This window comes from Carassius auratus, unplaced genomic scaffold (assembly GCF_003368295.1).
Source record: "Carassius auratus strain Wakin unplaced genomic scaffold, ASM336829v1 scaf_tig00045374, whole genome shotgun sequence".
NCBI lineage: Eukaryota > Metazoa > Chordata > Actinopteri > Cypriniformes > Cyprinidae > Carassius > Carassius auratus.
This window is the reverse complement of record NW_020526898.1, coordinates 1-24,957: the sequence shown is the minus strand read 5'-3', so window position 1 is coordinate 24,957 and position 24,957 is coordinate 1. Positions and strand designations below refer to the sequence as shown.

Sequence of the window (24,957 nt, the reverse complement as noted above, 5' to 3'; positions counted from 1 at the left end):
TACAACTCAAAACCTCCAAATAAGACCAAGTCCAAAGGGGGCACCCAGATTTGAAATGTGGATGGCTTGATTACAGACTCAATTTGAACTCATGTCGTTGATTATGTCAAGCAAGCCAGATCCAAAATGTAGACCTATTGATCTGCAGACAAATGATCTGTCGTTGAGCTATAACCCCGTACTGCATGAGCACAAACCACAAAAATGAACTTATGTCAAGGATTTTTTTATTCCTAATATGCCAAGCCCAAATTAGGCACATGGAATGAACCTGGGACCTCTTGATCTGCAATCAAACGCCGTGCCATTGAGATATTACCCCGTACAGCAGGGATAGGCAACTGCAGTCCTGGAGGGCCACTATCCTGCAGAGATTCGCTTCAGCCCTCATGAAAACTCACCTGCCTGTATCTATCTAGTAATCCCGAAAACACTGATTGCCTTGTCCCAGTGAGTTTAATTAGGGTTGGAGCTAAACTCTGCAGGGCAGTGGCCCTCCAGGACCGAAGTTGCTTATCCCTGCCGTAAGGTATGAGCACTAAAAGGCAGAAGATATTCCTAATCAGCCAAATCCATAGGTGGCACCCGGATTTGAACCGGGGACCTCTTGATCTGCAGTCAAATGCTCTACCACTGAGCTATACCCCCACACACTCCCTGGATCATAGCCACACACAAGATGACAGACTCACTTTTAGATAAGGATTTTGGATATGAAAAGAATGCCAGATCCAAAAAAATTACCTAGCGAGAGGATGTGCCACTGAGGTATAATCACATGCAGAATCTTACTATATAGATAAGCATGCACTTAATCCTAATCTGCCAAATCCATAGGGGGCACCCGGATTTGAACCGGGGACCTCTTGATCTGCAGTCAAATGCTCTACCGCTGAGCTATACCCCCAAATCTTTGGAGAAACATGCTCTTTCATTGAGCCACACCCCCACAGACTTCTGTGCTTAGAGCCAAAGATTAAGTTAGATCCTACGATTCAACAATATCAAACATTGACTGATTCACTTGAACTCAAGTCTTTGGTTACTCCAAATCAGAATCAACAACTCTACAACTCAAAACCTCCAAATAAGACAAGTCCAAAGGGGGCACCCAGATTATCCCTGCCGTTACAGTATGAGCACAAAAGGCAGGAAGATATTCCTTATCTGCCAAATCCATAGGGGCACCCGGATTTGAACCGGGGACCTCTTGATCTGCAGTCAAATGCTCTACCACTGAGCTATAACCCCACACACTCCCTGGGCATAGCCACACACATTATGACAGACTCACTTATGGATAAAGATTTTGGATATGAAAAGAATGCCAGATACAAAAAAAATACCTAGCGAAGGATGTGCCACTGAGGTATAATCACATACAGAATCTTACTATACAGATAAGCCTGCACTTATTCCTAATCTGCCAAATCCATAGGGGCACCCGGATTTGAACCGGGGACCTCTTGATCTGCAGTCAAATGCTCTACCACTGAGCTATACCCCCACATCTTTGGAGAAACATGCTCTTTCATTGAGCCACACCCCCACAGACTTCTGTGCTTAGAGCCAAAGATTAAGTTAGATCCTACGATTCAACAATATCAAACATTGACTGCTTCACTTGAACTCAAGTCTTTGGTTACTCCAAATCAGAATCAACAACTCTACAACTCAAAACCTCCAAATAAGACAAGTCCAAAGGGGGCACCCAGATTTGAAGTGTGGATGGCTTGATTACAGACTCAAATGGTTTATAATCACATACAGAATCTTTCTATGTAGACATGTTTGCACTTATTCCTAATTTGCCAAAATCCAAAGGGGCACCCGGATCTGCAGTCAAATGCTCTACCACTGAGCTATACCCCCACATCTTTGAAGAAACATGCTCTTTCATTGAGCCATACACCCACAGACTTCTGTGCTTAGAGCCACAGATTAAGTTAGATCCTACGATTCAACAATATCAAACATTGACTGCTTCACTGTAAACTCAAGTCTTTGGTTACTCCAAATCAGAATCAACAACTCTACAACTCAAAACCTCCAAATAAGACAAGTCCAAAGGGGCACCCAGATTTGAAATGTGGATGGCTTGATTACAGACTCAATTTGAACTCATGTCGTTGATTATGTCAAGCAAGCCAGATCCAAAATGTAGACCTATTGATCTGCAGACAAATGATCTGTCGTTGAGCTATAACCCCGTACTGCATGAGCACAAACCACAAAAATGAACTTATGTCAAGGATTTGTTTATTCCTAATATGCCAAGCCCAAATTAGGCACATGGAATGAACCTGGGACCTCTTGATCTGCAATCAAACGCCGTGCCATTGAGATATTACCCCGTACAGCAGGGATAGGCAACTGCAGTCCTGGAGGGCCACTATCCTGCAGAGATTCGCTTCAGCCCTCATGAAAACTCACCTGCCTGTATCTATCTAGTAATCCCGAAAACACTGATTGCCTTGTCCCAGTGAGTTTAATTAGGGTTGGAGCTAAACTCTGCAGGGCAGTGGCCCTCCAGGACCGAAGTTGCTTATCCCTGCCGTAAGGTATGAGCACTAAAAGGCAGGAAGATATTCCTAATCTGCCAAATCCATAGGGGCACCCGGATTTGAACCGGGGACCTCTTGATCTGCAGTCAAATGCTCTACCACTGAGCTATACCCCACATCTTTGGAGAAACATGCTCTTTCATTGAGCCACACCCCCACAGACTTCTGTGCTTAGAGCCAAAGATTAAGTTAGATCCTACGATTCAACAATATCAAACATTGACTGCTTCACTTGAACTCAAGTCTTTGGTTACTCCAAATCAGAATCAACAACTCTACAACTCAAAACCTCCAAATAAGACAAGTCCAAAGGGGGCACCCAGATTTGAAGTGTGGATGGCTTGATTACAGACTCAAATGGTTTATAATCACATACAGAATCTTTCTATGTAGACATGTTTGCACTTATTCCTAATTTGCAAATCCAAAGGGGCACCCGGATCTGCAGTCAAATGCTCTACCACTGAGCTATACCCCCACATCTTTGAAGAAACATGCTCTTTCATTGAGCCATACACCCACAGACTTCTGTGCTTAGAGCCACAGATTAAGTTAGATCCTACGATTCAACAATATCAAACATTGACTGCTTCACTGTAAACTCAAGTCTTTGGTTACTCCAAATCAGAATCAACAACTCTACAACTCAAAACCTCCAAATAAGACAAGTCCAAAGGGGGCACCCAGATTTGAAATGTGGATGGCTTGATTACAGACTCAATTTGAACTCATGTCGTTGATTATGTCAAGCAAGCCAGATCCAAAATGTAGACCTATTGATCTGCAGACAAATGCTCTGTCGTTGAGCTATAACCCCGTACTGCATGAGCACAAACCACAAAATGAACTTATGTCAAGGATTTGTTTATTCCTAATATGCCAAGCCCAAATTAGGCACATGGAATGAACCTGGACCTCTTGATCTGCAATCAAACGCCGTGCCATTGAGATATTACCCGTACAGCAGGGATAGGCAACTGCAGTCCTGGAGGGCCACTATCCTGCAGAGATTCGCTTCAGCCTCATGAAAACTCACCTGCCTGTATCTACCTAGTAATCCCGAAAACACTGATTGCCTTGTCCCAGTGAGTTTAATTAGGGTTGGAGCTAAACTCTGCAGGGCAGTGGCCCTCCAGGACCGAAGTTGCTTATCCCTGCCGTAAGGTATGAGCACTAAAAGGCAGGAAGATATTCCTAATCTGCCAAATCCATAGGGGGCACCCGGATTTGAACCGGGGACCTCTTGATCTGCAGTCAAATGCTCTACCACTGAGCTATACCCCCACATCTTTGGAGAAACATGCTCTTTCATTGAGCCACACCCCACAGACTTCTGTGCTTAGAGCCAAAGATTAAGTTAGATCCTACGATTCAACAATATCAAACATTGACTGCTTCACTTGAACTCAAGTCTTTGGTACTCCAAATCAGAATCAACAAACTCTACAACTCAAAACCTCCAAACAAGACAAGTCCAAAGGGGGCACCCAGATTTTGAAGTGTGGATGGCTTGATTACAGACTCAAATGGTTTATAATCACATACAGAATCTTTCGTATGTAGACATGTTTGCACTTATTCCTAATTTGCCAAATCCAAAGGGGCACCCGGATCGCGGAAATGCTCTACCACTGAGCTATACCCCCACATCTTTGAAGAAACATGCTCTTTCATTGAGCCCATACCCCCACAGACTTCTGTGCTTAGAGCCACAGATTAAGTTAGATCCTACGATTCAACAATATCAAACATTGACTGCTTCACTGTAAACTCAAGTCTTTGGTTACTCCAAATCAGAATCAACAACTCTACAAACTCAAAACCTCCAAATAAGACAAGTCCAAAGGGGGCACCCAGATTTGAAATGTGGATGGCTTGATTACAGACTCAATTTGAACTCATGTCGTCGATTATGTCAAGCAAGCCAGATCCAAAATGTATACCTATTGATCTGCAGACAAATGCTCTGTCGTTGAGCTATAACCCCGTACTGCATGAGCACAAACCACAAAAATGAACTTATGTCAAGGATTTGTTTATTCCTAATATGCCAAGCCCAAATTAGGCACATGGAATGAACCTGGGACCTCTTGATCTGCAATCAAACGCCGTGCCATTGAGATATTACCCCGTACAGCAGGGATAGGCAACTCCAGTCCTGGAGGGCCACTATCCTGCAGAGATTCGCTTCAGCCCTCATGAAAACTCACCTGCCTGTATCTATCTAGTAATCCCGAAAACACTGATTGCCTTGTCCCAGTGAGTTTAATTAGGGTTGGAGCTAAACTCTGCAGGGCAGTGGCCCTCCAGGACCGAAGTTGCTTATCTCTGCCGTAAGGTATGAGCACTAAAAGGCAGGAAGATACTCCTAATCTGCCAAATCCATAGGGGGCACCCGGATTTGAACCGGGGACCTCTTGATCTGCAGTCAAATGCTCTACCACTGAGCTATACCCCCACATCTTTGGAGAAACATGCTCTTTCATTGAGCCACACCCCCACAGACTTCTGTGCTTAGAGCCAAAGATTAAGTTAGATCCTACGATTCAACAATATCAAACATTGACTGCTTCACTTGAACTCAAGTCTTTGGTTACTCCAAATCAGAATCAACAACTCTACAACTCAAAACCTCCAAATAAGACAAGTCCAAAGGGGGCACCCAGATTTGAAGTGTGGATGGCTTGATTACAGACTCAAATGGTTTATAATCACATACAGAATCTTTCTATGTAGACATGTTTGCACTTATTCCTAATTTGCAAAATCCAAAGGGCACCCGGATCTGCAGTCAAATGCTCTACCACTGAGCTATACCCCCACATCTTTGAAGAACATGCTCTTTCATTGAGCCATACACCCACAGACTTCTGTGCTTAGAGCCACAGATTAAGTTAGATCCTACGATTCAACAATATCAAACATTGACTGCTTCACTGTAAACTCAAGTCTTTGGTTACTCCAAATCAGAATCAACAACTCTACAACTCAAAACCTCCAAATAAGACAAGTCCAAAGGGGGCACCCAGATTTGAAATGTGGATGGCTTGATTACAGACTCAATTTGAACTCATGTCGTTGATTATGTCAAGCAAGCCAGATCCAAAATGTAGACCTATTGATCTGCAGACAAATGATCTGTCGTTGAGCTATAACCCCGTACTGCATGAGCACAAACCACAAAAATGAACTTATGTCAAGGATTTTTTTATTCCTAATATGCCAAGCCCAAATTAGGCACATGGAATGAACCTGGGACCTCTTGATCTGCAATCCAAACGCCGTGCCAATGAGATATTACCCCGTACAGCAGGGATAGGCAACTGCAGTCCTGGAGGGCCACTATCCTGCAGAGATTCGCTTCAGCCCTCATGAAAACTCACCTGCCTGTTATCTATCTAGTAATCCCGAAAACACTGATTGCCTTGTCCCAGTGAGTTTAATTAGGGTTGGAGCTAAACTCTGCAGGGCAGTGGCCCTCCAGGACCGAAGTTGCTTATCCCTGCCGTAAGGTATGAGCACTAAAAGGCAGGAAGATATTCCTAATCAGCCAAATCCATAGGTGGCACCCCGGATTTGAACCGGGGACCTCTTGATCTGCAGTCAAATGCCTCTACCACTGAGCTATACCCCCACACACTCCCTGGATCATAGCCACACACAAGATGACAGACTCACTTTTAGATAAGGATTTTGGATATGAAAAGAATGCCAGATCCAAAAAAATTACCTAGCGAGAGGATGTGCCACTGAGGTATAATCACATGCAGAATCTTACTATATAGATAAGCATGCACTTAATCCTAATCTGCCAAATCCATAGGGGGCACCCGGATTTGAACCGGGGACCTCTTGATCTGCAGTCAAATGCTCTACCGCTGAGCTATACCCCCAAATCTTTGGAGAAACATGCTCTTTCATTGAGCCACACCCCCACAGACTTCTGTGCTTAGAGCCAAAGATTAAGTTAGATCCTACGATTCAACAATATCAAACATTGACTGATTCACTTGAACTCAAGTCTTTGGTTACTCCAAATCAGAATCAACAACTCTACAAACTCAAAACCTCCAAATAAGACAAGTCCAAAGGGGGCACCCAGATTATCCCTGCCGTACAGTATGAGCACAAAAGGCAGGAAGATATTCCTTATCTGCCAAATCCATAGGGGGCACCCGGATTTGAACCGGGGACCTCTTGATCTGCAGTCAAATGCTCTACCACTGAGCTATACCCCCAGACACTCCTGGGTCCATAGCCACACACATTATGACAGACTCACGTATGGATAAAGATTTTGGATATGAAAAGAATGCCAGATACAAAAAAAATACCCTAGCGAGAGATGTGCCACTGAGTATAATCACATACAGAATCTTACTATACAGATAAGCCTGCACTTATCCTAATCTGCCAAATCCATAGGGGGCACCCGGATTTGAACCGGGGACCTCTTGATCTGCAGTCAAATGCTCTACCACTGAGCTATACCCCCACATCTTTAGAGAAACATGCTCTTTCATTGAGCCACACCCCACAGACTTCTGTGCTTAGAGCCAAAGATTAAGTTAGATCCTACGATTCAACAATATCAAACATTGACTGCTTCACTTGAACTCAAGTCTTTGGTTACTCCAAATCAGAATGAACAACTCTACAACTCAAAACCTCCAAATAAGACAAGTCCAAAGGGGCACCCAGATTTGAAATGTGGATGCTTGATTACAGACTCAAATGGTTTATAATCACATACAGAATCTTTCTATGTAGACATGTTTGCACTTATTCCTAATTTGCAAAATCCAAAGGGGCACCCGGATCTGCAGTCAAATGCTCTACCACTGAGCTATACCCCCACATCTTTGAAGAAACATGCTCTTTCATTGAGCCATACACCCACAGACTTCTGTGCTTAGAGCCACAGATTAAAGTTAGATCCTACGATTCAACAATATCAAACATTGACTGCTTCACTGTAAACTCAAGTCTTTGGTTACTCCAAATCAGAATCAACAACTCTACAACTCAAAACCTCCAAATAAGACAAGTCCAAAGGGGGCACCCAGATTTGAAATGTGGATGGCTTGATTACAGACTCAATTTGAACTCATGTCGTTGATTATGTCAAGCAAGCCAGATCCAAAATGTAGACCTATTGATCTGCAGACAAATGATCTGTCGTTGAGCTATAACCCCGTACTGCATGAGCACAAACCACAAAAATGAACTTATGTCAAGGATTTTTTTTATTCCTAATATGCCAAGCCCAAAATTAGGCACATGGAATGAACCTGGGACCTCTTGATCTGCAATCAAACGCCGTGCCATTGAGATATTACCCCGTACAGCAGGGATAGGCAACTGCAGTCCTGGAGGGCCACTATCCTGCAGAGATTCGCTTCAGCCCTCATGAAAACTCACCTGCCTGTATCTATCTAGTAATTCCCGAAAACACTGATTGCCTTGTCCCAGTGAGTTTAATTAGGGTTGGAGCTAAACTCTGCAGGGCAGTGGCCCTCCAGGACCGAAGTTGCTTATCCCTGCCGTAAGGTATGAGCACTAAAAGGCAGGAAGATATTCCTAATCAGCCAAATCCATAGGTGGCACCCGGATTTGAACCGGGGACCTCTTGATCTGCAGTCAAATGCTCTACCACTGAGCTATACCCCCACACACTCCCTGGATCATAGCCACACACAAGATGACAGACTCACTTTTAGATAAGGATTTTGGATATGAAAAGAATGCCAGATCCAAAAAAATTACCTAGCGAGAGGATGTGCCACTGAGGTATAATCACATGCAGAATCTTACTATATAGATAAGCATGCACTTAATCCTAATCTGCCAAATCCATAGGGGGCACCCGGATTTGAACCGGGGACCTCTTGATCTGCAGTCAAATGCTCTACCGCTGAGCTATACCCCCAAATCTTTGGAGAAACATGCTCTTTCATTGAGCCACACCCCCACAGACTTCTGTGCTTAGAGCCAAAGATTAAGTTAGATCCTACGATTCAACAATATCAAACATTGACTGATTCACTTGAACTCAAGTCTTTGGTTACTCCAAATCAGAATCAACAACTCTACCAACTCAAAACCTCCAAATAAGACAAGTCCAAAGGGGGCACCCAGATTATCCCTGCCGTACAGTATGAGCACAAAAGGCAGGAAGATATTCCTTATCTGCCAAATCCATAGGGGCACCCGGATTTGAACCGGGGACCTCTTGATCTGCAGTCAAATGCTCTACCACTGAGCTATACCCCCACACACTCCCTGGGTCATAGCCACACACATTATGACAGACTCACTTATGGATAAAGATTTTGGATATGAAAAGAATGCCAGATACAAAAAAAATACCTAGCGAGAGGATGTGCCACTGAGGTATAATCACATACAGAATCTTACTATACAGATAAGCCTGCACTTATTCCCTAATCTGCCAAATCCATAGGGGGCACCCGGATTTGAACCGGGGACCTCTTGATCTGCAGTCAAATGCTCTACCACTGAGCTATACCCCCACATCTTTGGAGAAACATGCTCTTTCATTGAGCCACACCCCACAGACTTCTGTGCTTAGAGCCAAAGATTAAGTTAGATCCTACGATTCAACAATATCAAACATTGACTGCTTCACTTGAACTCAAGTCTTTGGTAACTCCAAATCAGAATCAACAACTCTACAACTCAAAACCTCCAAACAAGACAAGTCCAAAGGGGGCACCCAGATTTGAAGTGTGGATGGCTTGATTACAGACTCAAATGGTTTATAATCACATACAGAATCTTTCTATGTAGACATGTTTGCACTTATTCCTAATTTGCCAAATCCAAAGGGGCACCCGGATCCGGAAATGCTCTACCACTGAGCTATACCCCCACATCTTTGAAGAAACATGCTCTTTCATTGAGCCATACCCCCCACAGACTTCTGTGCTTAGAGCCACAGATTAAGTTAGATCCTACGATTCAACAATATCAAACATTGACTGCTTCACTGTAAACTCAAGTCTTTGGTTACTCCAAATCAGAATCAACAACTCTACAACTCAAAACCTCCAAATAAGACAAGTCCAAAGGGGGCACCCAGATTTGAAATGTGGATGGCTTGATTACAGACTCAATTTGAACTCATGTCGTCGATTATGTCAAGCAAGCCAGATCCAAAATGTATACCTATTGATCTGCAGACAAATGCTCTGTCGTTGAGCTATAACCCCGTACTGCATGAGCACAAACCACAAAAATGAACTTATGTCAAGGATTTGTTTATTCCTAATATGCCAAGCCCAAATTAGGCACATGGAATGAACCTGGGACCTCTTGATCTGCAATCAAACGCCGTGCCATTGAGATATTACCCCGTACAGCAGGGATAGGCAACTCCAGTCCTGGAGGGCCACTATCCTGCAGAGATTCGCTTCAGCCCTCATGAAACTCACCTGCCTGTATCTATCTAGTAATCCCGAAAACACTGATTGCCTTGTCCCAGTGAGTTTAATTAGGGTTGGAGCTAAACTCTGCAGGGCAGTGGCCCTCCAGGACCGAAGTTGCTTATCTCTGCCGTAAGGTATGAGCACTAAAAGGCAGGAAGATACTCCTAATCTGCCAAATCCATAGGGGGCACCCGGATTTGAACCGGGGACCTCTTGATCTGCAGTCAAATGCTCTACCACTGAGCTATACCCCCACATCTTTGGAGAAACATGCTCTTTCATTGAGCCACACCCCCACAGACTTCTGTGCTTAGAGCCAAAGATTAAGTTAGATCCTACGATTCAACAATATCAAACATTGACTGCTTCACTTGAACTCAAGTCTTTGGTTACTCCAAATCAGAATCAACAACTCTACAACTCAAAACCTCCAAATAAGACAAGTCCAAAGGGGGCACCCAGATTTGAAGTGTGGATGGCTTGATTACAGACTCAAATGGTTTATAATCACATACAGAATCTTTCTATGTAGACATGTTTGCACTTATTCCTAATTTGCAAAATCCAAAGGGGCACCCGGATCTGCAGTCAAATGCTCTACCACTGAGCTATACCCCACATCTTTGAAGAAACATGCTCTTTCATTGAGCCATACACCCACAGACTTCTGTGCTTAGAGCCACAGATTAAGTTAGATCCTACGATTCAACAATATCAAACATTGACTGCTTCACTGTAAACTCAAGTCTTTGGTTACTCCAAATCAGAATCAACAACTCTACAACTCAAAACCTCCAAATAAGACAAGTCCAAAGGGGGCACCCAGATTTGAAATGTGGATGGCTTGATTACAGACTCAATTTGAACTCATGTCGTTGATTATGTCAAGCAAGCCAGATCCAAAATGTAGACCTATTGATCTGCAGACAAATGATCTGTCGTTGAGCTATAACCCCGTACTGCATGAGCACAAACCACAAAAATGAACTTATGTCAAGGATTTTTTTATTCCTAATATGCCAAGCCCAAATTAGGCACATGGAATGAACCTGGGACCTCTTGATCTGCAATCAAACGCCGTGCCAATGAGATATTACCCCGTACAGCAGGGATAGGCAACTGCAGTCCTGGAGGGCCACTATCCTGCAGAGATTCGCTTCAGCCCTCATGAAAACTCACCTGCCTGTATCTATCTAGTAATCCCGAAAACACTGATTGCCTTGTCCCAGTGAGTTTAATTAGGGTTGGAGCTAAACTCTGCAGGGCAGTGGCCCTCCAGGACCGAAGTTGCTTATCCCTGCCGTAAGGTATGAGCACTAAAAGGCAGGAAGATATTCCTAATCAGCCAAATCCATAGGTGGCACCCGGATTTGAACCGGGGACCTCTTGATCTGCAGTCAAATGCTCTACCACTGAGCTATACCCCCACACACTCCCTGGATCATAGCCACACACAAGATGACAGACTCACTTTTAGATAAGGATTTTGGATATGAAAAGAATGCCAGATCCAAAAAAATTACCTAGCGAGAGGATGTGCCACTGAGGTATAATCACATGCAGAATCTTACTATATAGATAAGCATGCACTTAATCCTAATCTGCCAAATCCATAGGGGGCACCCGGATTTGAACCGGGGACCTCTTGATCTGCAGTCAAATGCTCTACCGCTGAGCTATACCCCCAAATCTTTGGAGAAACATGCTCTTTCATTGAGCCACACCCCCACAGACTTCTGTGCTTAGAGCCAAAGATTAAGTTAGATCCTACGATTCAACAATATCAAACATTGACTGATTCACTTGAACTCAAGTCTTTGGTTACTCCAAATCAGAATCAACAACTCTACAACTCAAAACCTCCAAATAAGACAAGTCCAAAGGGGGCACCCAGATTATCCCTGCCGTACAGTATGAGCACAAAAGGCAGGAAGATATTCCTTATCTGCCAAATCCATAGGGGGCACCCGGATTTGAACCGGGGACCTCTTGATCTGCAGTCAAATGCTCTACCACTGAGCTATACCCCCACACACTCCCTGGGTCATAGCCACACACATTATGACAGACTCACTTATGGATAAAGATTTTGGATATGAAAAGAATGCCAGATACAAAAAAAATACCTAGCGAGAGGATGTGCCACTGAGGTATAATCACATACAGAATCTTACTATACAGATAAGCCTGCACTTATTCCTAATCTGCCAAATCCATAGGGGGCACCCGGATTTGAACCGGGGACCTCTTGATCTGCAGTCAAATGCTCTACCACTGAGCTATACCCCCACATCTTTGGAGAAACATGCTCTTTCATTGAGCCACACCCCCACAGACTTCTGTGCTTAGAGCCAAAGATTAAGTTAGATCCTACGATTCAACAATATCAAACATTGACTGCTTCACTTGAACTCAAGTCTTTGGTTACTCCAAATCAGAATGAACAACTCTACAACTCAAAACCTCCAAATAAGACAAGTCCAAAGGGGGCACCCCAGATTTGAAATGTGGATGGCTTGATTACAGACTCAAATGGTTTATAATCACATACAGAATCTTTCTATGTAGACATGTTTGCACTTATTCCTAATTTGCAAAATCCAAAGGGGCACCCGGATCTGCAGTCAAATGCTCTACCACTGAGCTATACCCCCACATCTTTGAAGAAACATGCTCTTTCATTGAGCCATACACCCACATACTTCTGTGCTTAGAGCCACAGATTAAGTTAGATCCTACGATTCAACAATATCAAACATTGACTGCTTCACTGTAAACTCAAGTCTTTGGTTACTCCAAATCAGAATCAACAACTCTACAACTCAAAACCTCCAAATAAGACAAGTCCAAAGGGGGCACCCAGATTTGAAATGTGGATGGCTTGATTACAGACTCAATTTGAACTCATGTCGTTGATTATGTCAAGCAAGCCAGATCCAAAATGTAGACCTATTGATCTGCAGACAAATGATCTGTCGTTGAGCTATAACCCCGTACTGCATGAGCACAAACCACAAAAATGAACTTATGTCAAGGATTTTTTTATTCCTAATATGCCAAGCCCAAATTAGGCACATGGAATGAACCTGGGACCTCTTGATCTGCAATCAAACGCCGTGCCATTGAGATATTACCCCGTACAGCAGGGATAGGCAACTGCAGTCCTGGAGGGCCACTATCCTGCAGAGATTCGCTTCAGCCCTCATGAAAACTCACCTGCCTGTATCTATCTAGTAATCCCGAAAACACTGATTGCCTTGTCCCAGTGAGTTTAATTAGGGTTGGAGCTAAACTCTGCAGGGCAGTGGCCCTCCAGGACCGAAGTTGCTTATCCCTGCCGTAAGGTATGAGCACTAAAAGGCAGGAAGATATTCCTAATCAGCCAAATCCATAGGTGGCACCCGGATTTGAACCGGGGACCTCTTGATCTGCAGTCAAATGCTCTACCACTGAGCTATACCCCCACACACTCCCTGGATCATAGCCACACACAAGATGACAGACTCACTTTTAGATAAGGATTTTGGATATGAAAAGAATGCCAGATCCAAAAAAATTACCTAGCGAGAGGATGTGCCACTGAGGTATAATCACATGCAGAATCTTACTATATAGATAAGCATGCACTTAATCCTAATCTGCCAAATCCATAGGGGGCACCCGGATTTGAACCGGGGACCTCTTGATCTGCAGTCAAATGCTCTACCGCTGAGCTATACCCCCAAATCTTTGGAGAAACATGCTCTTTCATTGAGCCACACCCCCCACAGACTTCTGTGCTTAGAGCCAAAGATTAAGTTAGATCCTACGATTCAACAATATCAAACATTGACTGATTCACTTGAACTCAAGTCTTTGGTTACTCCAAATCAGAATCAACAACTCTACAACTCAAAACCTCCAAATAAGACAAGTCCAAAGGGGGCACCCAGATTATCCCTGCCGTACAGTATGAGCACAAAAGGCAGGAAGATATTCCTTATCTGCCAAATCCATAGGGGCACCCGGATTTGAACCGGGGACCTCTTGATCTGCAGTCAAATGCTCTACCACTGAGCTATACCCCCACACACTCCCTGGGTCATAGCCACACACATTATGACAGACTCACTTATGGATAAAGATTTTGGATATGAAAAGAATGCCAGATACAAAAAAAAATACCTAGCGAGAGGATGTGCCACTGAGGTATAATCACATACAGAATCTTACTATACAGATAAGCCTGCACTTATTCCTAATCTGCCAAATCCATAGGGGGCACCCGGATTTGAACCGGGGACCTCTTGATCTGCAGTCAAATGCTCTACCACTGAGCTATACCCCCACATCTTTGGAGAAACATGCTCTTTCATTGAGCCACACCCCCACAGACTTCTGTGCTTAGAGCCAAAGATTAAGTTAGATCCTACGATTCAACAATATCAAACATTGACTGCTTCACTTGAACTCAAGTCTTTGGTTACTCCAAATCAGAATGAACAACTCTACAACTCAAAACCTCCAAATAAGACAAGTCCAAAGGGGGCACCAGATTTGAAATGTGGATGGCTTGATTACAGACTCAAATGGTTTATAATCACATACAGAATCTTTCTATGTAGACATGTTTGCACTTATTCCTAATTTGCAAAATCCAAAGGGGCACCCGGATCTGCAGTCAAATGCTCTACCACTGAGCTATACCCCCACATCTTTGAAGAAACATGCTCTTTCATTGAGCCATACACCCACAGACTTCTGTGCTTAGAGCCACAGATTAAGTTAGATCCTACGATTCAACAATATCAAACATTGACTGCTTCACTGTAAACTCAAGTCTTTGGTTACTCCAAATCAGAATCAACAACTCTACAACTCAAAACCTCCAAATAAGACAAGTCCAAAGGGGGCACCCAGATTTGAAATGTGGATGGCTTGATTACAGACTCAATTTGAACTCATGTCGTTGATTATGTCAAGCAAGCCAGATCCAAAATGTAGACCTATTGATCTGCAGACAAATGATCTGTCGTTGAGCTATAACCCCGTACTGCATGAGCACAAACCACAAAAATGAACTTATGTCAAGGATTTTTTATTCCTAATATGCCAAGCCCAAATTAGGCACATGGAATGAACCTGGGACCTCTTGATCTGCAATCAAACGCCGTGCCATTGAGATATTACCCCGTACAGCAGGGATAGGCAACTGCAGTCCTGGAGGGCCACTATCCTGCAGAGATTCGCTTCAGCCCTCATGAAAACTCACCTGCCTGTATCTATCTAGTAATCCCGAAAACACTGATTGCCTTGTCCCAGTGAGTTTAATTAGGGTTGGAGCTAAACTCTGCAGGGCAGTGGCCCTCCAGGACCGAAGTTGCTTATCCCTGCCGTAAGGTATGAGCACTAAAAGGCAGGAAGATATTCCTAATCAGCCAAATCCATAGGTGGCACCCGGATTTGAACCGGGGACCTCTTGATCTGCAGTCAAATGCTCTACCACTGAGCTATACCCCCCACACACTCCCTGGATCATAGCCACACACAAGATGACAGACTCACTTTTAGATAAGGATTTTGGATATGAAAAGAATGCCAGATCCAAAAAAATTACCTAGCGAGAGGATGTGCCACTGAGGTATAATCACATGCAGAATCTTACTATATAGATAAGCATGCACTTAATCCTAATCTGCCAAATCCATAGGGGGCACCCGGATTTGAACCGGGGACCTCTTGATCTGCAGTCAAATGCTCTACCGCTGAGCTATACCCCCAAATCTTTGGAGAAACATGCTCTTTCATTGAGCCACACCCCCACAGACTTCTGTGCTTAGAGCCAAAGATTAAGTTAGATCCTACGATTCAACAATATCAAACATTGACTGATTCACTTGAACTCAAGTCTTTGGTTACTCCAAATCAGAATCAACAAACTCTACAACTCAAAACCTCCAAATAAGACAAGTCCAAAGGGGGCACCCAGATTATCCCTGCCGTACAGTATGAGCACAAAAGGCAGGAAGATATTCCTTATCTGCCAAATCCATAGGGGCACCCGGATTTGAACCGGGGACCTCTTGATCTGCAGTCAAATGCTCTACCACTGAGCTATACCCCCACACACTCCCTGGGTCATAGCCACACACATTATGACAGACTCACTTATGGATAAAGATTTTGGATATGAAAAGAATGCCAGATACAAAAAAATACCTAGCGAGAGGATGTGCCACTGAGGTATAATCACATACAGAATCTTACTATACAGATAAGCCTGCACTTATTCCTAATCTGCCAAATCCATAGGGGGCACCCGGATTTGAACCGGGGACCTCTTGATCTGCAGTCAAATGCTCTACCACTGAGCTATACCCCCACATCTTTGGAGAAACATGCTCTTTCATTGAGCCACACCCCCACAGACTTCTGTGCTTAGAGCCAAAGATTAAGTTAGATCCTACGATTCAACAATATCAAACATTGACTGCTTCACTTGAACTCAAGTCTTTGGTTACTCCAAATCAGAATCAACAACTCTACAACTCAAAACCTCCAAATAAGACAAGTCCAAAGGGGGCACCCAGATTTGAAGTGTGGATGGCTTGATTACAGACTCAAATGGTTTATAATCACATACAGAATCTTTCTATGTAGACATGTTTGCACTTATTCCTAATTTGCCAAATCCAAAGGGGCACCCGGATCTGCAGTCAAATGCTCTACCACTGAGCTATACCCCCACATCTTTGAAGAAACATGCTCTTTCATTGAGCCATACCCCCACAGACTTCTGTGCTTAGAGCCACAGATTAAGTTAGATCCTACGATTCAACAATATCAAACATTGACTGCTTCACTGTAAACTCAAGTCTTTGGTTACTCCAAATCAGAATCAACAACTCTACAACTCAAAACCTCCAAATAAGACAAGTCCAAAGGGGGCACCCAGATTTGAAATGTGGATGGCTTGATTACAGACTCAATTTGAACTCATGTCGTCGATTATGTCAAGCAAGCCAGATCCAAAATGTATACCTATTGATCTGCAGACAAATGCTCTGTCGTTGAGCTATAACCCCGTACTGCATGAGCACAAACCACAAAAATGAACTTATGTCAAGGATTTGTTTATTCCTAATATGCCAAGCCCAAATTAGGCACATGGAATGAACCTGGGACCTCTTGATCTGCAATCAAACGCCGTGCCATTGAGATATTACCCCGTACAGCAGGGATAGGCAACTCCAGTCCTGGAGGGCCACTATCCTGCAGAGATTCGCTTCAGCCCTCATGAAAACTCACCTGCCTGTATCTATCTAGTAATCCCGAAAACACTGATTGCCTTGTCCCAGTGAGTTTAATTAGGGTTGGAGCTAAACTCTGCAGGGCAGTGGCCCTCCAGGACCGAAGTTGCTTATCTCTGCCGTAAGGTATGAGCACTAAAAGGCAGGAAGATATTCCTAATCTGCCAAATCCATAGGGGGCACCCGGATTTGAACCGGGGACCTCTTGATCTGCAGTCAAATGCTCTACCACTGAGCTATACCCCCACATCTTTGGAGAAACATGCTCTTTCATTGAGCCACACCCCCACAGACTTCTGTGCTTAGAGCCAAAGATTAAGTTAGATCCTACGATTCAACAATATCAAACATTGACTGCTTCACTTGAACTCAAGTCTTTGGTTACTCCAAATCAGAATCAACAACTCTACAACTCAAAACCTCCAAATAAGACAAGTCCAAAGGGGGCACCCAGATTTGAAGTGTGGATGGCTTGATTACAGACTCAAATGGTTTATAATCACATACAGAATCTTTCTATGTAGACATGTTTGCACTTATTCCTAATTTGCAAAATCCAAAGGGGCACCCGGATCTGCAGTCAAATGCTCTACCACTGAGCTATACCCCCACATCTTTGAAGAAACATGCTCTTTCATTGAGCCATACACCCACAGACTTCTGTGCTTAGAGCCACAGATTAAGTTAGATCCTACGATTCAACAATATCAAACATTGACTGCTTCACTGTAAACTCAAGTCTTTGGTTACTCCAAATCAGAATCAACAACTCTACAACTCAAAACCTCCAAATAAGACAAGTCCAAAGGGGGCACCCAGATTTGAAATGTGGATGGCTTGATTACAGACTCAATTTGAACTCATGTCGTTGATTATGTCAAGCAAGCCAGATCCAAAATGTAGACCTATTGATCTGCAGACAAATGATCTGTCGTTGAGCTATAACCCCGTACTGCATGAGCACAAACCACAAAAATGAACTTATGTCAAGGATTTTTTTATTCCTAATATGCCAAGCCCAAATTAGGCACATGGAATGAACCTGGGACCTCTTGATCTGCAATCAAACGCCGTGCCATTGAGATATTACCCCGTACAGCAGGGATAGGCAACTGCAGTCCTGGAGGGCCACTATCCTGCAGAGATTCGCTTCAGCCCTCATGAAAACTCACCTGCCTGTATCTATCTAGTAATCCCGAAAACACTGATTGCCTTGTCCCAGTGAGTTTAATTAGGGTTGGAGCTAAACTCTGCAGGGCAGTGGCCCTCCAGGACCGAAGTTGCTTATCCCTGCCGTAAGGTATGAGCACTAAAAGGCAGGAAGATATTCCTAATCAGCCAAATCCATAGGTGGCACCCGGATTTGAACCGGGGACCTCTTGATCTGCAGTCAAATGCTCTACCACTGAGCTATACCCCCACACACTCCCTGGATCATAGCCACACACAAGATGACAGACTCACTTTTAGATAAGGATTTTGGATATGAAAAGAATGCCAGATCCAAAAAAATTACCTAGCGAGAGGATGTGCCACTGAGGTATAATCACATGCAGAATCTTACTATATAGATAAGCATGCACTTAATCCTAATCTGCCAAATCCATAGGGGGCACCCGGATTTGAACCGGGGACCTCTTGATCTGCAGTCAAATGCTCTACCGCTGAGCTATACCCCCAAATCTTTGGAGAAACATGCTCTTTCATTGAGCCACACCCCCACAGACTTCTGTGCTTAGAGCCAAAGATTAAGTTAGATCCTACGATTCAACAATATCAAACATTGACTGATTCACTTGAACTCAAGTCTTTGGTTACTCCAAATCAGAATCAACAACTCTACAACTCAAAACCTCCAAATAAGACAAGTCCAAAGGGGGCACCCAGATTATCCCTGCCGTACAGTATGAGCACAAAAGGCAGGAAGATATTCCTTATCTGCCAAATCCATAGGGGGCACCCGGATTTGAACCGGGGACCTCTTGATCTGCAGTCAAATGCTCTACCACTGAGCTATACCCCCACACACTCCCTGGGTCATAGCCACACACATTATGACAGACTCACTTATGGATAAAGATTTTGGATATGAAAAGAATGCCAGATACAAAAAAAATACCTAGCGAGAGGATGTGCCACTGAGGTATAATCACATACAGAATCTTACTATACAGATAAGCCTGCACTTATTCCTAATCTGCCAAATCCATAGGGGGCACCCGGATTTGAACCGGGGACCTCTTGATCTGCAGTCAAATGCTCTACCACTGAGCTATACCCCCACATCTTTGGAGAAACATGCTCTTTCATTGAGCCACACCCCCACAGACTTCTGTGCTTAGAGCCAAAGATTAAGTTAGATCCTACGATTCAACAATATCAAACATTGACTGCTTCACTTGAACTCAAGTCTTTGGTTACTCCAAATCAGAATCAACAACTCTACAACTCAAAACCTCCAAATAAGACAAGTCCAAAGGGGGCACCCAGATTTGAAATGTGGATGGCTTGATTACAGACTCAAATGGTTTATAATCACATACAGAATCTTTCTATGTAGACATGTTTGCACTTATTCCTAATTTGCAAAATCCAAAGGGGCACCCGGATCTGCAGTCAAATGCTCTACCACTGAGCTATACCCCCACATCTTTGAAGAAACATGCTCTTTCATTGAGCCATACACCCACAGACTTCTGTGCTTAGAGCCACAGATTAAGTTAGATCCTACGATTCAACAATATCAAACATTGACTGCTTCACTGTAAACTCAAGTCTTTGGTTACTCCAAATCAGAATCAACAACTCTACAACTCAAAACCTCCAAATAAGACAAGTCCAAAGGGGGCACCCAGATTTGAAATGTGGATGGCTTGATTACAGACTCAATTTGAACTCATGTCGTTGATTATGTCAAGCAAGCCAGATCCAAAATGTAGACCTATTGATCTGCAGACAAATGATCTGTCGTTGAGCTATAACCCCGTACTGCATGAGCACAAACCACAAAAATGAACTTATGTCAAGGATTTTTTTATTCCTAATATGCCAAGCCCAAATTAGGCACATGGAATGAACCTGGGACCTCTTGATCTGCAATCAAACGCCGTGCCATTGAGATATTACCCCGTACAGCAGGGATAGGCAACTGCAGTCCTGGAGGGCCACTATCCTGCAGAGATTCGCTTCAGCCCTCATGAAAACTCACCTGCCTGTATCTATCTAGTAATCCCGAAAACACTGATTGCCTTGTCCCAGTGAGTTTAATTAGGGTTGGAGCTAAACTCTGCAGGGCAGTGGCCCTCCAGGACCGAAGTTGCTTATCCCTGCCGTAAGGTATGAGCACTAAAAGGCAGGAAGATATTCCTAATCAGCCAAATCCATAGGTGGCACCCGGATTTGAACCGGGGACCTCTTGATCTGCAGTCAAATGCTCTACCACTGAGCTATACCCCCACACACTCCCTGGATCATAGCCACACACAAGATGACAGACTCACTTTTAGATAAGGATTTTGGATATGAAAAGAATGCCAGATCCAAAAAAATTACCTAGCGAGAGGATGTGCCACTGAGGTATAATCACATGCAGAATCTTACTATATAGATAAGCATGCACTTAATCCTAATCTGCCAAATCCATAGGGGGCACCCGGATTTGAACCGGGGACCTCTTGATCTGCAGTCAAATGCTCTACCGCTGAGCTATACCCCCAAATCTTTGGAGAAACATGCTCTTTCATTGAGCCACACCCCCACAGACTTCTGTGCTTAGAGCCAAAGATTAAGTTAGATCCTACGATTCAACAATATCAAACATTGACTGATTCACTTGAACTCAAGTCTTTGGTTACTCCAAATCAGAATCAACAACTCTACAACTCAAAACCTCCAAATAAGACAAGTCCAAAGGGGGCACCCAGATTATCCCTGCCGTACAGTATGAGCACAAAAGGCAGGAAGATATTCCTTATCTGCCAAATCCATAGGGGCACCCGGATTTGAACCGGGGACCTCTTGATCTGCAGTCAAATGCTCTACCACTGAGCTATACCCCCACACACTCCCTGGGTCATAGCCACACACATTATGACAGACTCACTTATGGATAAAGATTTTGGATATGAAAAGAATGCCAGATACAAAAAAAATACCTAGCGAGAGGATGTGCCACTGAGGTATAATCACATACAGAATCTTACTATACAGATAAGCCTGCACTTATTCCTAATCTGCCAAATCCATAGGGGGCACCCGGATTTGAACCGGGGACCTCTTGATCTGCAGTCAAATGCTCTACCACTGAGCTATACCCCCACATCTTTGGAGAAACATGCTCTTTCATTGAGCCACACCCCCACAGACTTCTGTGCTTAGAGCCAAAGATTAAGTTAGATCCTACGATTCAACAATATCAAACATTGACTGCTTCACTTGAACTCAAGTCTTTGGTTACTCCAAATCAGAATCAACAACTCTACAACTCAAAACCTCCAAATAAGACAAGTCCAAAGGGGGCACCCAGATTTGAAGTGTGGATGGCTTGATTACAGACTCAAATGGTTTATAATCACATACAGAATCTTTCTATGTAGACATGTTTGCACTTATTCCTAATTTGCCAAATCCAAAGGGGCACCCGGATCTGCAGTCAAATGCTCTACCACTGAGCTATACCCCCACATCTTTGAAGAAACATGCTCTTTCATTGAGCCATACCCCCACAGACTTCTGTGCTTAGAGCCACAGATTAAGTTAGATCCTACGATTCAACAATATCAAACATTGACTGCTTCACTGTAAACTCAAGTCTTTGGTTACTCCAAATCAGAATCAACAACTCTACAACTCAAAACCTCCAAATAAGACAAGTCCAAAGGGGGCACCCAGATTTGAAATGTGGATGGCTTGATTACAGACTCAATTTGAACTCATGTCGTTGATTATGTCAAGCAAGCCAGATCCAAAATGTAGACCTATTGATCTGCAGACAAATGCTCTGTCGTTGAGCTATAACCCCGTACTGCATGAGCACAAACCACAAAAATGAACTTATGTCAAGGATTTGTTTATTCCTAATATGCCAAGCCCAAATTAGGCACATGGAATGAACCTGGGACCTCTTGATCTGCAATCAAACGCCGTGCCATTGAGATATTACCCCGTACAGCAGGGATAGGCAACTCCAGTCCTGGAGGGCCACTATCCTGCAGAGATTCGCTTCAGCCCTCATGAAAACTCACCTGCCTGTATCTATCTAGTAATCCCGAAAACACTGATTGCCTTGTCCCAGTGAGTTTAATTAGGGTTGGAGCTAAACTCTGCAGGGCAGTGGCCCTCCAGGACCGAAGTTGCTTATCCCTGCCGTAAGGTATGAGCACTAAAAGGCAGGAAGATATTCCTAATCTGCCAAATCCATAGGGGCACCCGGATTTGAACCGGGGACCTCTTGATCTGCAGTCAAATGCTCTACCACTGAGCTATACCCCCACATCTTTGGAGAAACATGCTCTTTCATTGAGCCACACCCCCACAGACTTCTGTGCTTAGAGCCAAAGATTAAGTTAGATCCTACGATTCAACAATATCAAACATTGACTGCTTCACTTGAACTCAAGTCTTTGGTTACTCCAAATCAGAATCAACAACTCTACAACTCAAAACCTCCAAATAAGACAAGTCCAAAGGGGGCACCCAGATTTGAAGTGTGGATGGCTTGATTACAGACTCAAATGGTTTATAATCACATACAGAATCTTTCTATGTAGACATGTTTGCACTTATTCCTAATTTGCAAAATCCAAAGGGGCACCCGGATCTGCAGTCAAATGCTCTACCACTGAGCTATACCCCCACATCTTTGAAGAAACATGCTCTTTCATTGAGCCATACACCCACAGACTTCTGTGCTTAGAGCCACAGATTAAGTTAGATCCTACGATTCAACAATATCAAACATTGACTGCTTCACTGTAAACTCAAGTCTTTGGTTACTCCAAATCAGAATCAACAACTCTACAACTCAAAACCTCCAAATAAGACAAGTCCAAAGGGGGCACCCAGATTTGAAATGTGGATGGCTTGATTACAGACTCAATTTGAACTCATGTCGTTGATTATGTCAAGCAAGCCAGATCCAAAATGTAGACCTATTGATCTGCAGACAAATGATCTGTCGTTGAGCTATAACCCCGTACTGCATGAGCACAAACCACAAAAATGAACTTATGTCAAGGATTTGTTTATTCCTAATATGCCAAGCCCAAATTAGGCACATGGAATGAACCTGGGACCTCTTGATCTGCAATCAAACGCCGTGCCATTGAGATATTACCCCGTACAGCAGGGATAGGCAACTGCAGTCCTGGAGGGCCACTATCCTGCAGAGATTCGCTTCAGCCCTCATGAAAACTCACCTGCCTGTATCTATCTAGTAATCCCGAAAACACTGATTGCCTTGTCCCAGTGAGTTTAATTAGGGTTGGAGCTAAACTCTGCAGGGCAGTGGCCCTCCAGGACCGAAGTTGCTTATCCCTGCCGTAAGGTATGAGCACTAAAAGGCAGGAAGATATTCCTAATCTGCCAAATCCATAGGGGGCACCCGGATTTGAACCGGGGACCTCTTGATCTGCAGTCAAATGCTCTACCACTGAGCTATACCCCCACACATATCTGGATCATAGCCACACACAGATGACAGACTCACTTTTTGGATAAAGATTTTGGATATGAAAAGAATGCCAGATACAAAAAAATTACCTAGCGAAGGATGTGCCACTGAGGTATAATCACATACAGAATCTTACTATATACATAAGCCTGCACTTATTCCTAATCTGCCAATCCAAAGGGGGCACCCGGATTTGAACCGGGGACCTCTTGATCTGCAGTCAAATGCTCTACCACTGAGCTATACCCCCACATCTTTGAAGAAACATGCTCTTTCATTGAGCCATACCCCCACAGACTTCTGTGCTTAGAGCCACAAATTAAGTTAGATCCTACGATTCAACAATATCAAACATTGACTGCTTCACTTAAACTCAAGTCTTTGGTTACTCCAAATCAGAATCAACAACTCTACAACTCAAAACCTCCAAATAAGACAAGTCCAAAGGGGGCACCCAGATTTGAATGTGGATGGCTGATTACAGACTCAAATGGTTTATAATCACAGTACAGAATCTTTCTATGTAGACATGTTTGCACTTAATTCCTAATTTTGCCAAATCCAAAGGTCCAAAGGGGCACCCGGATCTGCAGTCAAATGCTCTACCACTGAGCTATACCCCCACATCTTTGGAGAAACATGCTCTTTCATTGAGCCACACCCCACAGACTTCTGTGCTTAGAGCCAAAGATTAAGTTAGATCCTACGATTCAACAATATCAAACATTGACTGCTTCACTTGAACTCAAGTCTTTGGTTACTCCAAATCAGAATCAACAACTCTACAACTCAAAACCTCCAAATAAGACAAGTCCAAAGGGGGCACCCAGATTTGAAATGTGGATGGCTTGATTACAGACTCAATTTGAACTCATGTCGTTGATTATGTCAAGCAAGCCAGATCCAAAATGTAGACCTATTGATCTGCAGACAAATGCTCTGTCGTTGAGCTATAACCCCCGTACTGCATGAGCACAAACACAAAA

At 43.6% G+C, this 24,957-nt stretch overlaps 39 non-coding genes across 39 annotated transcripts; all 39 read right to left on the bottom strand.

The window, feature by feature from the left end:
- Window positions 1–576: 576 nt before the first annotated feature.
- On the bottom strand, window positions 577–648 carry trnac-gca (transfer RNA cysteine (anticodon GCA)). The gene has a single exon. It is a non-coding gene; the product is annotated as a tRNA-Cys (tRNA).
- A 187-nt stretch (window positions 649–835) lies between these two features.
- trnac-gca (transfer RNA cysteine (anticodon GCA)) lies at window positions 836–907 on the bottom strand. The gene has a single exon. It is a non-coding gene; the product is annotated as a tRNA-Cys (tRNA).
- Window positions 908–1,179: 272 nt separating this feature from the next.
- Window positions 1,180–1,251, bottom strand: trnac-gca (transfer RNA cysteine (anticodon GCA)). The gene has a single exon. It is a non-coding gene; the product is annotated as a tRNA-Cys (tRNA).
- Window positions 1,252–1,435: 184 nt separating this feature from the next.
- trnac-gca (transfer RNA cysteine (anticodon GCA)) lies at window positions 1,436–1,507 on the bottom strand. The gene has a single exon. It is a non-coding gene; the product is annotated as a tRNA-Cys (tRNA).
- A 1,101-nt stretch (window positions 1,508–2,608) lies between these two features.
- On the bottom strand, window positions 2,609–2,680 carry trnac-gca (transfer RNA cysteine (anticodon GCA)). The gene has a single exon. It is a non-coding gene; the product is annotated as a tRNA-Cys (tRNA).
- A 1,096-nt stretch (window positions 2,681–3,776) lies between these two features.
- trnac-gca (transfer RNA cysteine (anticodon GCA)) lies at window positions 3,777–3,848 on the bottom strand. Its single transcript has one exon. It is a non-coding gene; the product is annotated as a tRNA-Cys (tRNA).
- A 1,102-nt stretch (window positions 3,849–4,950) lies between these two features.
- On the bottom strand, window positions 4,951–5,022 carry trnac-gca (transfer RNA cysteine (anticodon GCA)). The gene has a single exon. It is a non-coding gene; the product is annotated as a tRNA-Cys (tRNA).
- Window positions 5,023–6,385: 1,363 nt separating this feature from the next.
- Window positions 6,386–6,457, bottom strand: trnac-gca (transfer RNA cysteine (anticodon GCA)). Its single transcript has one exon. It is a non-coding gene; the product is annotated as a tRNA-Cys (tRNA).
- Window positions 6,458–6,730: 273 nt separating this feature from the next.
- Window positions 6,731–6,802, bottom strand: trnac-gca (transfer RNA cysteine (anticodon GCA)). Its single transcript has one exon. It is a non-coding gene; the product is annotated as a tRNA-Cys (tRNA).
- A 185-nt stretch (window positions 6,803–6,987) lies between these two features.
- Window positions 6,988–7,059, bottom strand: trnac-gca (transfer RNA cysteine (anticodon GCA)). The gene has a single exon. It is a non-coding gene; the product is annotated as a tRNA-Cys (tRNA).
- A 1,103-nt stretch (window positions 7,060–8,162) lies between these two features.
- On the bottom strand, window positions 8,163–8,234 carry trnac-gca (transfer RNA cysteine (anticodon GCA)). The gene has a single exon. It is a non-coding gene; the product is annotated as a tRNA-Cys (tRNA).
- A 187-nt stretch (window positions 8,235–8,421) lies between these two features.
- Window positions 8,422–8,493, bottom strand: trnac-gca (transfer RNA cysteine (anticodon GCA)). Its single transcript has one exon. It is a non-coding gene; the product is annotated as a tRNA-Cys (tRNA).
- Window positions 8,494–8,765: 272 nt separating this feature from the next.
- trnac-gca (transfer RNA cysteine (anticodon GCA)) lies at window positions 8,766–8,837 on the bottom strand. The gene has a single exon. It is a non-coding gene; the product is annotated as a tRNA-Cys (tRNA).
- A 188-nt stretch (window positions 8,838–9,025) lies between these two features.
- On the bottom strand, window positions 9,026–9,097 carry trnac-gca (transfer RNA cysteine (anticodon GCA)). The gene has a single exon. It is a non-coding gene; the product is annotated as a tRNA-Cys (tRNA).
- A 1,097-nt stretch (window positions 9,098–10,194) lies between these two features.
- On the bottom strand, window positions 10,195–10,266 carry trnac-gca (transfer RNA cysteine (anticodon GCA)). The gene has a single exon. It is a non-coding gene; the product is annotated as a tRNA-Cys (tRNA).
- A 1,101-nt stretch (window positions 10,267–11,367) lies between these two features.
- trnac-gca (transfer RNA cysteine (anticodon GCA)) lies at window positions 11,368–11,439 on the bottom strand. Its single transcript has one exon. It is a non-coding gene; the product is annotated as a tRNA-Cys (tRNA).
- A 187-nt stretch (window positions 11,440–11,626) lies between these two features.
- On the bottom strand, window positions 11,627–11,698 carry trnac-gca (transfer RNA cysteine (anticodon GCA)). Its single transcript has one exon. It is a non-coding gene; the product is annotated as a tRNA-Cys (tRNA).
- A 272-nt stretch (window positions 11,699–11,970) lies between these two features.
- Window positions 11,971–12,042, bottom strand: trnac-gca (transfer RNA cysteine (anticodon GCA)). The gene has a single exon. It is a non-coding gene; the product is annotated as a tRNA-Cys (tRNA).
- A 187-nt stretch (window positions 12,043–12,229) lies between these two features.
- Window positions 12,230–12,301, bottom strand: trnac-gca (transfer RNA cysteine (anticodon GCA)). The gene has a single exon. It is a non-coding gene; the product is annotated as a tRNA-Cys (tRNA).
- A 1,103-nt stretch (window positions 12,302–13,404) lies between these two features.
- On the bottom strand, window positions 13,405–13,476 carry trnac-gca (transfer RNA cysteine (anticodon GCA)). Its single transcript has one exon. It is a non-coding gene; the product is annotated as a tRNA-Cys (tRNA).
- A 187-nt stretch (window positions 13,477–13,663) lies between these two features.
- On the bottom strand, window positions 13,664–13,735 carry trnac-gca (transfer RNA cysteine (anticodon GCA)). Its single transcript has one exon. It is a non-coding gene; the product is annotated as a tRNA-Cys (tRNA).
- Window positions 13,736–14,007: 272 nt separating this feature from the next.
- trnac-gca (transfer RNA cysteine (anticodon GCA)) lies at window positions 14,008–14,079 on the bottom strand. Its single transcript has one exon. It is a non-coding gene; the product is annotated as a tRNA-Cys (tRNA).
- Window positions 14,080–14,267: 188 nt separating this feature from the next.
- Window positions 14,268–14,339, bottom strand: trnac-gca (transfer RNA cysteine (anticodon GCA)). The gene has a single exon. It is a non-coding gene; the product is annotated as a tRNA-Cys (tRNA).
- Window positions 14,340–15,439: 1,100 nt separating this feature from the next.
- trnac-gca (transfer RNA cysteine (anticodon GCA)) lies at window positions 15,440–15,511 on the bottom strand. Its single transcript has one exon. It is a non-coding gene; the product is annotated as a tRNA-Cys (tRNA).
- A 188-nt stretch (window positions 15,512–15,699) lies between these two features.
- trnac-gca (transfer RNA cysteine (anticodon GCA)) lies at window positions 15,700–15,771 on the bottom strand. The gene has a single exon. It is a non-coding gene; the product is annotated as a tRNA-Cys (tRNA).
- Window positions 15,772–16,043: 272 nt separating this feature from the next.
- Window positions 16,044–16,115, bottom strand: trnac-gca (transfer RNA cysteine (anticodon GCA)). The gene has a single exon. It is a non-coding gene; the product is annotated as a tRNA-Cys (tRNA).
- Window positions 16,116–16,301: 186 nt separating this feature from the next.
- trnac-gca (transfer RNA cysteine (anticodon GCA)) lies at window positions 16,302–16,373 on the bottom strand. Its single transcript has one exon. It is a non-coding gene; the product is annotated as a tRNA-Cys (tRNA).
- Window positions 16,374–17,475: 1,102 nt separating this feature from the next.
- trnac-gca (transfer RNA cysteine (anticodon GCA)) lies at window positions 17,476–17,547 on the bottom strand. Its single transcript has one exon. It is a non-coding gene; the product is annotated as a tRNA-Cys (tRNA).
- A 1,102-nt stretch (window positions 17,548–18,649) lies between these two features.
- trnac-gca (transfer RNA cysteine (anticodon GCA)) lies at window positions 18,650–18,721 on the bottom strand. Its single transcript has one exon. It is a non-coding gene; the product is annotated as a tRNA-Cys (tRNA).
- Window positions 18,722–18,908: 187 nt separating this feature from the next.
- Window positions 18,909–18,980, bottom strand: trnac-gca (transfer RNA cysteine (anticodon GCA)). Its single transcript has one exon. It is a non-coding gene; the product is annotated as a tRNA-Cys (tRNA).
- A 272-nt stretch (window positions 18,981–19,252) lies between these two features.
- On the bottom strand, window positions 19,253–19,324 carry trnac-gca (transfer RNA cysteine (anticodon GCA)). The gene has a single exon. It is a non-coding gene; the product is annotated as a tRNA-Cys (tRNA).
- Window positions 19,325–19,511: 187 nt separating this feature from the next.
- On the bottom strand, window positions 19,512–19,583 carry trnac-gca (transfer RNA cysteine (anticodon GCA)). Its single transcript has one exon. It is a non-coding gene; the product is annotated as a tRNA-Cys (tRNA).
- A 1,102-nt stretch (window positions 19,584–20,685) lies between these two features.
- Window positions 20,686–20,757, bottom strand: trnac-gca (transfer RNA cysteine (anticodon GCA)). The gene has a single exon. It is a non-coding gene; the product is annotated as a tRNA-Cys (tRNA).
- A 187-nt stretch (window positions 20,758–20,944) lies between these two features.
- Window positions 20,945–21,016, bottom strand: trnac-gca (transfer RNA cysteine (anticodon GCA)). Its single transcript has one exon. It is a non-coding gene; the product is annotated as a tRNA-Cys (tRNA).
- A 271-nt stretch (window positions 21,017–21,287) lies between these two features.
- trnac-gca (transfer RNA cysteine (anticodon GCA)) lies at window positions 21,288–21,359 on the bottom strand. The gene has a single exon. It is a non-coding gene; the product is annotated as a tRNA-Cys (tRNA).
- Window positions 21,360–21,546: 187 nt separating this feature from the next.
- Window positions 21,547–21,618, bottom strand: trnac-gca (transfer RNA cysteine (anticodon GCA)). The gene has a single exon. It is a non-coding gene; the product is annotated as a tRNA-Cys (tRNA).
- Window positions 21,619–22,719: 1,101 nt separating this feature from the next.
- trnac-gca (transfer RNA cysteine (anticodon GCA)) lies at window positions 22,720–22,791 on the bottom strand. Its single transcript has one exon. It is a non-coding gene; the product is annotated as a tRNA-Cys (tRNA).
- A 1,102-nt stretch (window positions 22,792–23,893) lies between these two features.
- trnac-gca (transfer RNA cysteine (anticodon GCA)) lies at window positions 23,894–23,965 on the bottom strand. Its single transcript has one exon. It is a non-coding gene; the product is annotated as a tRNA-Cys (tRNA).
- Window positions 23,966–24,149: 184 nt separating this feature from the next.
- Window positions 24,150–24,221, bottom strand: trnac-gca (transfer RNA cysteine (anticodon GCA)). Its single transcript has one exon. It is a non-coding gene; the product is annotated as a tRNA-Cys (tRNA).
- Between the last annotated feature and the right edge of the window lie 736 nt (window positions 24,222–24,957).